General features: G+C 35.5%; 1 non-coding gene across 1 annotated transcript; it reads left to right on the top strand.

The window, feature by feature from the left end:
* Window positions 1-923: 923 nt before the first annotated feature.
* On the top strand, window positions 924-1,030 carry LOC131176171 (small nucleolar RNA R71). The gene has a single exon (XR_009146296.1). It is a non-coding gene; the product is annotated as a small nucleolar RNA R71 (small nucleolar RNA).
* Window positions 1,031-9,169: the final 8,139 nt, after the last annotated feature.

Genomic DNA, 9,169 nt, shown 5'->3' with positions numbered 1-9,169 from the left:
CGGGCTCCGATGTAGCGCGTCGTTAGTAGAGGATGCCCCAACGTTTATATCATTTGAATCCATATCATAGGGTGTGACGAAATTTTTACGCTGGTTGTCACCTACCGCAACCCTCCTCCTTTACCCGGGCTTGGGACCGGCTAAGCGCAAACTACTTAGGCGGAGTTTAAAATTGTCTGTACCGATTAAAAAAAATTTTTCTAAGCATTTTCTTGGCATTCTAATGCCATAGAACCCTCAATGACTCTTTTCTGGAGTCCCAAAAATTATTTTATGAATTTTCCCTCGGGTCTAGTGCTCCTAGTTGTGAGAACCGTAACTTCCCACTAGGTTACCCATCGCTAGGGCACCGGCTCATTTAACTGGGTTGTATTTTATTTCTAAAATTTTTCCTAAATTTTTCTTATTAATATTTGAGTTAATTATGGTTTCTCACTTTAGTTTAAATATTTTTCCAAACGTTTTAACTGTCCGGACTGACACTGGTCACTGGAACAGTAGAATGTACGGAGTTGCTACAGGGAGGGTGTTACAGTGGCTGTTCATAATGTCCTATTGCATTAGCATGTTGCATTGATTCATCCTCTTGTAACGCAGGACACATGTCAGTAGCATGACCCAAACCCGAACAAATTTCACATACCTTAACAGTTTGCATATTCCTTACAGCCAACTGCCTCACCAAAGAAGTAAAATCAAAAATTTGTTTCTCAAGGTTAGATGTACTTACCTCATTAACCTTCATGGGTGTGTGATCCATTCTCATTCCAAATTGCTGAGAATTTGCCGCCATGTTAGCAATCAACCTCTTTGCTTCTTCTGGTGTCTTGTTAACCAAAGCTCCTCCACTAGCAGCATCTATCATACTGTGGTCTATTGGTAGAAGTCCCTCATAGAAATACTGAATCAAAAGTTGCTCACTTATTTGATGATGGGGACAGCTTGCACACAGTTTCTTAAATCGTTCCCAATACTCATACAAGCTCTCTCCATTGTACTACCGGATGCCACAAATTTCTTTTCTTATGTTGGCAGCACGAGAAACAGGAAAATACTTCTCTAGAAATATCTACTTCATCCCATTCCATGAGTTGACGGATCCAGAAGGAAGGTAATACAACCAATCCTTAGCTATGCCTTCCAGTGAGAAAGGGAAAGCTCGAAGCTTGATCTGATCCTCTGAAACTCCTTGAGGTTTCATGCTGGAACACACAACATGAAATTTCTTTAGATGCTTATGTGGATCCTTACCTGCAAGACCATGAAACTTAGGCAACAAATGGATTAGTCCAGATTTCAACTCAAAAGCAACATTTAAAGTAGGGTATTGAATACACAAAGGCTGTTGGTTTAGATCAAGAGCAGCCAACTCTTTCAAAGTCCTAGCAGCCATGGTTTCGTTTTCGGAATTTGAATCTGAATCCAAATCTGAACTTAACTCCCTTGGAGATTAGACTCCTTCAGATGTACTCGGAATCAGCCTACCTTGCTTAGTTAATTTTCTCAACTATTTAGCTGTTTCTACTTTTAGATCAAAGATCAACTCACCAGATTGAGAAGTTCTTATCATAAACAAAGAGAAATAAAAATAAAAACAGAAAAATGCCTCAAAACCCTAGAAAACAATCGAATTTGGCCTCAAGAGGGTGGGGCCAAAGAATCCCATGGATTGATTGGTCTTGATCAGAGCGTCGTTTCCTTTAAAATAAGTATGGGCCGGCCTCCAAATTTAACCAAAATTCTTAATGAATAGTAACACCATAAAATTTTTTTTTCTTTTTTTTTTTTTCGTTCTTCTAAAACCTGAAAACAGCAACACTTTACAAACAAAATTAATAACAAAATACCCTAACACTAAAAACACAAAATCCAATGAATTTCAGTCCCCGAAAATGGCACTAAAATTCTTAATGGGTTGTTGAATCCACCAGAAATTTAATTAACTGAAATTACTAGTTGTGAAATATTTTCTGCAATAAGTGGTAAGTCCAGGTCGAATCCTAGAGACTGAATTATTAAATTCCGTGCACTTGTGTAATAGAAAAAGAAACAAAGGTTGGGGGGGGGGTAATTCTCAATCCAAAAAAGAAATTAACAATTCAAAATTAAGATCTAAAATTAAATAAGAAACTCTCAAATTAAACAAACTTCAGTCCAAGGTAATTCTCATTTCAATGCATTGATTTGATCATAGACAAAAGAAATGCAATTATCTCTTATTGAATACTTAACGTAGATTTACCAAACAGCGAGGTAAACCCCTGACTTCCCTATACTCATCAATTCGAACCCAGCACTCTTATTGACTCTAATTATTAACTGAGTTGGTATTAAGCAATCCTCATCAAATTAATAACTACTTTAAGAAAAGGAAGTAGTTAAGCTGAACAACAATTTACGAAGCATAAATCATTTAATCTATCCAATTGTATCCTTAAGTTATTATCGAAAACTGGGATCAAAACCTAATTGCTACTTATGTTCAATCTTACACAACAATTACGAACTATGAAGATGAACTAGTAATTGATCTCATCAAATAATTAACTAATAGGCCTTTTTAGCAAATCATTTAATAGATCAAAGACAAAGAAATCAGAAAACAATAGATATTCAAAAAGACATAAATTAAATTAAGAACCTAGTCTCACAAATCAAGCAAAAGATCTTGAATCCCTTGAACTAAATTAAAAACTTAGCCACTCATGTTCATGGCTTACAGAAAATTAAAGAAGAAAAAGAAGAATTCTAAAAGACGAATGGAGAGGCTGTTGAATTGTGTGTCGAGAGAGGCTCCCCTGGAACGGCTGCTTCCTCTTCTATTTATAATAAATGGTCTAGGGTTAGGTTTTTTTAGTGTCTCTGTCAAAAACTGCAACTAGAGCAAAATCAGGAAACTGATTGTCGACGGATACACGGCCCGTGTATCACTACAAGGGCCAGGGCTGTGTAACCTACTGGAGCTGAATGGGTATGTCGTGCATTGGCATAGAAAGTTACACGGGTCTCCATGATTTACACTGGTCAAGTTACACGGCCCGTGTACTTTGTTTCTTTCTCAGCTCTCTGGATTTCTTCTGGCAGAATGTTACACAGGTGCATGAATGTGCTTACATGACCCGTGTACTTTGTATCAACAATGCTTCTCAATCCTTCGACCTTTCCAAGTTACCTTCCACACTTCTATGTTCTGGGACTTCACCAAAACCTTGAAAAATACAAAAAGAGTCAGATTAAAGCAAATGCTAACAATTTCTCCATTTAACACAATTATTCCAACAACTCTCTAAACATATGCCTAATAGATAATTATACTTTAATCAATTGAATTAGGCATAAAGATACCCTAGAAATATTCAATGTGATGGAAGTAAAATTAATAAATTATGCACTTATCACATGTTTAGTGGTATCAGAGCAATGGTTTTAAAGTAAATTTTGGACTGTGAATTTAAAATATTTTATCGGTAAATATAACTGCTCAAATGTTTGATACATATGACATATTTACATCATAAATATGAATTAATGGAGAGAAATCTCCTTGTGTAGGTTATCCCAAGAAAAGAAGATTTTGTGAATAGAAATGGAAGAGGGAGATAAAATAATAGAACAACCGGTTACAGTTGAGGCACAAGGGGAGGCCTCAGCTCCTCGGAGTGTCGAAGACTCAACTGTACCAATTCCAACAAATGGTTGATAGTTTGTCAGCCCAAGCTCAAACCCAAGCTCAAGCCCAAGTACAGACTCAACCCCCACAAAGGCAGTATGAAATAGAAAAGAGTGAGAAATCTATGGGTTAGAATTTGAATAGGCAATTGGGGAAAAGAAAAGAATTTGAGGAACCCCGAATTTATAGATATGACAGAGGCGGATCTTCAGGGTGGAAGCAATCGAGAACCCGTTGGCAAAGAATTCGAAGTTCCTACCCTATCCATGTTTGTGAAGTATGTGGCAAGTTACACAGGGGTATTTGCTATAAGGTTATTGGAGCCTGCTTTAATTGTGGTGGAATCGGGCATTACGCCCTAGATTGTACTAGCGCACGTCGATTTATGCCACATACTACACTAGAGGAATCAGTACAAGGTTCTGATTTTAGAGGCTCATTAATAGTCAGTAAGGGCAGAGGCAGAAGTAGAGACACCACTTCAGGTAATCCTAGCATAATAGACCAACCCGAGCAAAGGAATACACTAGAAAGATGGAATGCCATGCATCGAGGGGAAGAAGCAAATACTTCAAATGTAGTTGCCGGTACGTTCTTAACTTTTGAAAGGAATAATTATGTACTATTTGATTCTGGCTCTACTTATTTATATGCTAATGCTAAAATTATATGTTCTACTGCTATTCCCGTGCATGGAGATAAATTTTGATGTGTTAGTGATTAGTCTTTTAGAATAAGAATTACGATAATAAGCGTGATTGGAATTAATTTTGGAAAAGTTTCTAGTGAGAGACATCTCCTAGACTACGATAAATTATAAAGTTAATTAGTAAGCCTAATTATGTAAGGCAAGAGGACTTAAAAGTAAGTTATAGTAATATAGCTACCTTAGATGCGGGTAAGGGTATTACTGCTGATAGATGTCAGTGGGTACCATAATCAAAATAAGTTTAAGATATTAATGGATTTGAAAGAAATAAGATATAGGGAAGTTTGATCTATTGGGATGTATCATAGTAACTATACAATATTCTTGATGTTTGTGCTATAAGCTACAGATTACAGTACTGACATGGGATTTATTGTGTAGAGCTACGTACTACCCAATAGTACACAAAGATAAGAATAGTTATAAATGACTTTTGCTCTGGTACAAATATACTAGAATAGAGTTTTATTACTAGAACTGAGTTTGAAAATCCTAATTCGGGATTTAAAACTCTATAATTAGAATATTAAAAGATCATGGTTGCAAGGTAGTGAGAGTTAACGACTCCGTTACCCTAGCACAAATTACAGTACATCAGGAATTCTTATGGGACTAGAGATTTTAATATGGTCCAAATTTAAAAATAACACCTATAGGGTTAAGTCATCCAGTCTTCGATATGGGGTTTATAGTTGTTCTGGTATTGCAATGGATCTTTTGCTCAAAGTTTAGTAAGGAACAATATTCTATTTGTGTAGCAGTATGACACAAAATATGATTTTGTTCCCCTGGAAGAGACAGGATGCTATGGATGATAATTATAACTTATAAAATAGTTAAGAAATGATGTTCTACTGATAACAGTAACTCGATAAGAACTAGTTGGTCAGGTATTCTTTTGGAAGAGCACAATTTTATTGTGCGAATCATAAGGATTAGATTAGGATTAATGCGAAACTTTTGAATAGCATGGGAAAAAGGAGAGTCCGGTAGACTCCCTTCTTAAGGTTAAAGAATTGTTTATGGTTCAAAAAAAAAAAAGGGGTAATGATCGCAAACCAGCGGAAAATAAGCTATAGGATATCGGTAGATAAAAGAAAATATAGAAGTAAAAATTAGAATGGTTGGTGCAAATGTAATAAAGAAACGTTATGAATATTAATTAAAGTGTTGACTAGAATGGTCAGAGGACCAAATCAAAGAAATATTGAAGTATAGCGGATTTATTAGGGATGACAAGAGGCTCCTTTTGGTGGAATGGTCTGGAGAGTTGGAAGAACTCCAGGGTTAAACGTGCTCACTTGAGAGAAATTCTAGGATGGGTGACCTCCTGGGAAGTTCTCCACTCCACCAATGGGACAAAACCGTGAGGCTTACGGCCAAAGCGGACAATTCCTCTAGTGGTTGAAACCCGATTGTTACACAGTCAAGTTAAGGAAGAAGATAAGATTGAAAAATAAAATAATTAAAGTTAAGTTGTGGAATAAAAAAAAAAGAAACAAATAGAACAGTAAGAAATGAGAAAAACACTAGATGAGAAAATGCCACCAGGGCAAACAACCTACTTAAGACGCGTAACGATATCCTGAACTATTTTATCAAGAAAGAAATTAGTTAAACAAAAGCAAACAAGATAGTGCAAAATGGAACATAGGCCTTAGTCATAAATGGAGATGGTAAGATAATGGTTATGGACCTATGGCCAATAAAGAGATAAGTAGTTCATATATGACCAATAAGGTCATTTAAAAAAAAAAACTACAAAGGAAAATAATTGCTAAAACAACAGCAAGAAAAGAGTAAAACTAAGTTCTCACCCATAGGATCATACGAGGTCCTAGAAAAAGTGGATCCACTAATACACAGATTTGCTTACCTCTAAAATTTAAATGAAATTGAATCTAACTTATGACAGAAGCTCATAAGAAACTTGGCACCCGAGGTGAGCAATTGATGAGTAAATAGTATTGGTTAAAGTGTTGTGGAACCATCATTCAGGCCAAAAAGCTACTTGGGAGAATGAAGAGGACATGAGGAGACAGCACTCATAGCTGTTCAGAGACTGATACCAAGTAAAATTTCGAGACAAAATTTATTTTAAGGAGGGGAGAATTGTAACACCCCTATTTGTATAGCCTGGTATATTTTACTGTTCCGGTGACCAGTATCAGTCCGAACAATTAAAGGGATTAGAACCACGTCTAAGACAACTAGATAAGCCCTGAACGCAAATAATTAGTAATTGCCAAATAGTTAAGTATAAAGAAGAAAAACAAAGCATAAAAAGTTAAATGAGTCGGGAGTCACAGCGATGGGTGACCTTCCCGAGAAGTGACTACGAAGTCAGTCTTAACTCAAATTTCAAACTGGAAAATGTGACGCCGTGGTCCTTAGGACTATTGCGAACACAGTGGAAAAGAGAAAATCACAAAAAAGAGTTGTTAAGTAGGTCAAATAATTAGGTCAGGGATCCGGAAGAAATATCAAATAACTTGCAAACGTGATTGAACCGGTGAGGGGTGATTTAGTCAATTCACCCCTAGAGCTGACTCCTGACCTAACTATTAAATAAAATCGGAGAAAAGAAAATTTTGGGATCAAGAATTAAATTAAAGAACTAATGGAAAATATATGCAAAAGAAAAAGAAAATTGAAAAAGTTTATTTACATCATGCTTACCTCATTGGATGACATCATCATGATGTCAAAACTCATTTTGATTCTCCTACAATTTTTTACTAAATCAAATAAGGTTAAATAGACATAAAATAACAAAAAGGAAAAGAAAACAAATTACTCTTCTTCTTCTTCCCAAGTGTGCTGCCTGCCTTTCTCACCACCATTGAAAAAACTCCACTGAAGCTTGAGTTCAACCTTTGAAACAACCACTTAACCCTACTTTAACCCCAAACTAAATCATAAAAACTTGTTAGATCAACTTGAAAAAGCTTTAGAAGAAGGAAAGAAAAGAAGAAAAGGAAGAAATTGAAGAGTTGAACTTCAAAGTTTAAGGTTAGTGGTTTGAATTGAAAATTTATGCTTAATATTTATGTTTTTAGTATAAGTAGCTTATATTTTAACTTAAAATCAAAAGAAAACACTTGTTGGGGGATCAAAAAGGAAATTTTGGCCAACCTTAGTTAGGGTTTGATATGAATGATTTTGAGGTGTTTGAATGGTTGTTTAGGTTGAGTTGTGCATGTGAAGTATGGATATATGTTTTGAATGTATTAGATTTGAAGTCTATGCAATTAGGGTTTTGAGCATTTTGAAAAATTGGAAAAAAAGTTGAGAATTGGTCAATTGATGCTATTGACCTTACTTGAGTTGAGAAATGGTCAATTGTGACCATTTGTGGTGTGTGTGAATTGTTAGAAATAAGTTTCAATTCGGATTGGTTAGGGTTAATATGCAGACAGCTTGACCTAGGTCCCTTTCAGGGACCAAAACTGAAAATTTACAAACCCAATTGGTGTGAGGCCAATTAGGAATGAAACTAGATACAAAATGGACCATTTTTCATTTAGGAATCATGTCCAGAAAATAACCATAACTTAGTAAACAATTAGGCCGAATCCGGATTAGGGCACACTGCCCTGTACAAAAATGACTAAAAGAACAGTAGTTACATAAATGACCATAACTTAGTCGAGGAAGGTCCAAATGACCTGAATTTTATATCGATAGAAAGCTGAGACATATTCCTACAACTTTCATTGAAAAAACATATCCAAATTTTGACCATAACCTGTCCAAAAACTCACCTGCAGTCAGTGTATAAAAATTGCTAAAATCCAGGAAATGCCCAGAATTTTGGGTAACATCAAATCCGGCCAGTCCCATTCAAATAGTCATATCTTGGGCTAAAAAACTCCAAATGGAGTGATTCAAAAAGGAAATTAAAGTTATGACAATAAGAAACAACTTCTATGAAGAAAACTTTGCCAAATTCTAACAGCAACATGACCAATGGAATAGTACAAAATAGGACACCAAATTTGGAAAATTTGAAATTGTGCCTAGGAAACCTAAAAATCTAAGGAGCAACTAAAACCAACAAAATTGGTAACCAAAATGTGGTATGTGGGTGAAATTGAAATCCCTATAACTATTAAGCATAAGAAAGTCAACAAATTGACTTGAATAGTATCGTGAATAGTAACTCCGAAATGAAAATTTTCAAGAACGTTAGTTTAAACATATTGGGGCTAGAATTAAGTATATATGAATTAATTAATGGATTTATTATGAGATAAGATACTAAAATACTATAAATTGCGTGTTTCAGCTGAAAAAGACCTGAATAAGGATAGGGCAAACTGAGTCAAGGCCTAGAGGCAACTCACATCAGGTTTGTGCACAATAAACTTTAATTTATCGTTTTCTAATTGAAAACTTATTTAGTTATGCATTGTGAATTAGTTGTGCTAATTATGGGTTTCGAGAAATGCTGTGTTGCCATTTTATGAATGGAAATTTGAATTGGAAATTGATTTGTGTTTTGCGTGAAATGTTTGAATAACTTGATTTAAATTATTTTTGATTCACACTTGTCATGGTAATATCACTATGTTCCTCCTCCATTTATGGGGCGAGTTTGATTATATTCCTCCCTCTCTGGCTTGCCAGTCTGAGGTGAGTTTGGATGAGTACTTATTAGCTAGCTAGCCACCTCCCTTATTGATTTTGATTAGAAGAGTGAGTTTGCCTTGTCGTGGTGTACAACACGACATTTTTGGGAATTTTGTGTCATGGCCTAAGTTGTGTTATTGATTGGAAACACTATGTTT

Source organism: Hevea brasiliensis, chromosome 18, assembly GCF_030052815.1.
Source record: "Hevea brasiliensis isolate MT/VB/25A 57/8 chromosome 18, ASM3005281v1, whole genome shotgun sequence".
Classification (NCBI taxonomy): Eukaryota; Viridiplantae; Streptophyta; class Magnoliopsida; order Malpighiales; family Euphorbiaceae; genus Hevea; species Hevea brasiliensis.
The sequence above is the reverse complement of the archived record's forward strand: the minus strand, read 5'-3'. Positions and strand labels throughout refer to the sequence as shown.